This window comes from Triticum urartu, unplaced genomic scaffold (genome assembly GCF_003073215.2).
Source record: "Triticum urartu cultivar G1812 unplaced genomic scaffold, Tu2.1 TuUngrouped_contig_582, whole genome shotgun sequence".
In the NCBI taxonomy this organism is placed as follows: Eukaryota; Viridiplantae; Streptophyta; class Magnoliopsida; order Poales; family Poaceae; genus Triticum; species Triticum urartu.
In genome coordinates this window covers 17,085-20,851 of record NW_024116526.1, presented here as the reverse complement: position 1 = coordinate 20,851, position 3,767 = coordinate 17,085, and the positions used below count along the sequence as shown (strand labels likewise).

Below are 3,767 nucleotides of genomic sequence, written 5' to 3'. Positions count from 1 at the left end.
TTGGACCCCACTTAATAGTACGGTGGTTCCTATGACTCAACAAAGAAGAAAAAGAACGACGAAACAACTAAGTCTTTGCGCTCCATAGTCTTCACGCGATGTCTTCTCTTGGCATAGTCTTCAATGTGAATGTCTTCACATACCACCTTTGACTTCAATGTCTTCATACATTTTTAGGGGTCATCTCCGGTAGGAAAACCGAATCAATGAGGGACTTCTACCTGTGTTATCCTGCAATTCTCACAAACACATTAGTCCCTCAACCAGGTTTGTCGTCAATACTCCAAAACCAACTAGGGGTGGCACTAGATGCACTTACAAGTGGAGGACCCCAGACCACTCAATGTACATATTGACAGAAACCCCTGCTACTAGTTGGATATGAAATAGGACTATTGCACTTACCACCTCAGCTTTCTTCATATCCAAACATTTTTACCCAGTAAATAAGCCTACCTCCAAATCTTCACAGCTCCTATAAAAACTAGTAGACCGCCCATGCGTTGCTACGGGCTACAATACAATGCATGTAAATGAATTAAACAAATGACTAAAGTTGTCTTCAAGGTCGAAGCTCATTTCTTCCTAGTATATTTGGGCATGTTTGGACATCAAATGGACAGCTGGTAGGCTCTCCAAATTCAGCTGTGTGGACAATAGCTGCAACATAGCTAACACTTTATTTGCAATCAACCACTCTCTTCCCATAACATCCTTTCTTCCTGTCATTGTAGACTAATTGTTGAGCTCCCTCCATAGTCACACATTTCCTCACACCGCCAACCCATCAACCACGTTGGGGGACACCCGAAGACAACCGTCCTTATTGTCTCCCTCTCGCTAGGAGGGACAAAGAGTGAGGCATAAACATACACATATGTAAGTTAATTCATTGTTTCATTAATTGATTACTTAATATGATGTCTTGTATCCTCTACATGGACAAAAAATACAACAAAAATATTATCTTCATTCTACAGAATGAAATTGAAAACTTGTGAACAACATCACAAATAAGTGTTGAAAAGTAAGAAAACATGAGGATCCTTAAATTGGTGATATGATTTACATGATACTAACTCCTTCCATATACATAGGTCCCCTATCAAAATACTGACAAAAAAGAGAAGTAATGCCCGTCTCATGGGCCTCGCATACTTGGACAGACGATGTAAATGAAATCCATATATTAGCTAAATTATAAGGTGCTTCCAATCAAAACAATACATTTATAAGGGAAGGGGCTACTACAACTTGTACAGTCCTGAGCCACCACGCTGCTAACACACTCATTCTCCAGTGTATGCAAGTCATCTCTTCCTCTCCCCATCACAAGTGACATGTTCAAACTCCAAAGTTGATGGATTGGATCCTTCAATGTGAAGACATCAAATTTTGAGCTCGAAGGTGCAACCTTGCATCCTTCACATGATGCAGTATATTGGCCAAGGTAGCATACTATCAAATTTAGATCCGATTATATTTATATAGCTCTCATAACATAGAGATTGACAAGATATGATGATTATCACTTGAGAATATATACCAGCAACAAAAACATCCACAAAATATAAACACATATCACTTTTAAAAAGGTAAAACTTTGAGACACAGCAAAACACTATATGCTTAAATGTAAAAAATGACAAAAGGAGAATAGGAATAAATATGAAGACGTGGAGTATTTGAACCCGAGCTCACATGCTCCTTGATGAACAGTAAAATCCGAAAACACGGTAAAAAATATAAAAAAATTGATTTTTTTTATAAAAAATTGTGTAAGTTTTAACTTCTTGCAAATGCTTTTGATGAAATGACATTCGTGTAGGTGTGGGAAAAAAATCAACGCTCCAAAAGATTTGTTCTCGGAAACATTTTGGAGCATCGATTTTTTTCTTTTTGTCCATACCTCCACCAATGTTATTTCATCACCAATATTTGCAGGAAGTTAAAACTTTCATAGATGTTTAAATCCAGATTTTTTTTGAATTCTTTAACTAATTTTTTGGATTTTACTGTTCATCAGGGAGATTGTGAACTCGGGATCAAAAGTGCACTTTCGTAAATATGAGTGGAATTAAATAGAGGTAAGAGCTAATAGCTTATGTACATCTGGAGAAGCCAATATTGTAAGTTTAGTGCAAGGAAGTTTCTGCGGAAAATGAAGTTATTTAGTAAAAATGATATCTTTTTACGTCGTGTCATCCAACCCCCTAACACTCATTATCATGGCTCATCCATATCTTTCAGTTTCAACAGAATAAAGTTACCGCTAATTAGAAGCTCGCCATCTTCCCTGAACATTGAATTGTAATTTCTAGATTGAAATACCTATGAGTTTGCCATTTCTTATGATAAATGTAAATTATTAATACTGAATGATAATTTTGTTCATAATTCTGCATTACGTTTCTAAACCAGAATTTTGCATACATACACAAAATAGTTATGTAAATTTTGTTAAGTGACAAAACATGGTAAATATGGAAGATGGTAGAACCTGAAGTACATGATTAGAGATAATTCAAGTGCTGAACTGATAGGAAGCAAAACTCACTGGTGGTCTAAGACTTCTCGTCACCAGGCACATCTCCTCTTCGCATGAACGGCCTCCGGCGTTGCCAAAGCAATAACCTCCAACTCATTGGCATCAAGCTCAACCACCTTGCCCATAACCTTCCCGCGGTGTGGTGCGAGTACGAATCAGTAGCGGAGCCATAAAATATCTATAAGGGAGGCCAAGTTCTACTAAAACAGGTTGGGGAGGGCCGAAGTGTTGAAAATTAGATTTTTAGCAGCAAATTAGTACTAATTTTGCCACTGTTCATAGCAAATTACATGCAAAATCATGGTGTTAGGGGGGGCCAGGGCCCCTGCTGGTCCCCCTGTCTCCGCCACTGGGTACGACCTAGTGAGACCAGCTTAGGACTTTGTACAACTAAAATCATTAAGTGGACAGTTGATCAAGCACAAACATAGACATGGAGAGAGAAGAATAAAAATTCTAATATATTCACCTCATTGTACCAATCATCGTCTTTGTATTGTCCGCAATGAACATTTGTTTCACCGGGAAGTGGACCCCCAAATCTATTGGCTTGTCTGTCATGAACCCTCGCCACAGATGGATTGCAAGCTATAAATTTAAATTTTCAGAAAGGAAATGTCATGAGACCATTGCCCATCAGATATTCATTGGACCACAGTGAACACATGAGAAACATCAAACTCACAATGGACTTGTGTGGTTGGTCCATGCATCCGTGGTGGGCTGCTTCTTGGGTCCTCTGATGATAACATTCCCAAACAACTCCTCTGCGTCCTCCGGCATGGTTGACCACATGCCCCTCTCAAGGTCCAGTATTAAGGTTGGCCTTCGGGTTGTGGGTACAAAAATCTATATTAATTGTTAAAAATGCAAAGAAATCATAAATATGATTCATGCATAGACACCTTGCTGGAGAGGACAATCTGACAGAGATGGAAAAGAGGTGTGAAGGAGGGATTCTCCTGGCCGTCATTTTCATTGCCAAGGGTGCTAGTATAGGGAGGATATGGAGGAGGTACTCGTGCTCACCGCAGTTGACCATCCCTGACCGGCCATGAATCATCTCCTCGTAGTGTGATGGAACTAACCATCCCCAACCGGCCATGAATCGTCCTCGTAGGTGATCGTCCGCGACCAGCCATGGATCATCCTCGTAGTGCGATGGAACTAACCATATACAAATGAATTGAAGTAGCTAAAAAATAAAACTAAATATATT

General features: G+C 39.3%; 1 long non-coding RNA gene across 1 annotated transcript; it reads right to left on the bottom strand.

Annotated features, from left to right (window-relative positions):
- Window positions 1–2,783: 2,783 nt before the first annotated feature.
- On the bottom strand, window positions 2,784–3,509 carry LOC125529758. The gene is made up of 2 exons (XR_007292739.1): window positions 3,234–3,509; window positions 2,784–3,136 (listed from the first exon to the last, which is right to left on the bottom strand). It is a non-coding gene; the product is annotated as an uncharacterized LOC125529758 (long non-coding RNA).
- Window positions 3,510–3,767: the final 258 nt, after the last annotated feature.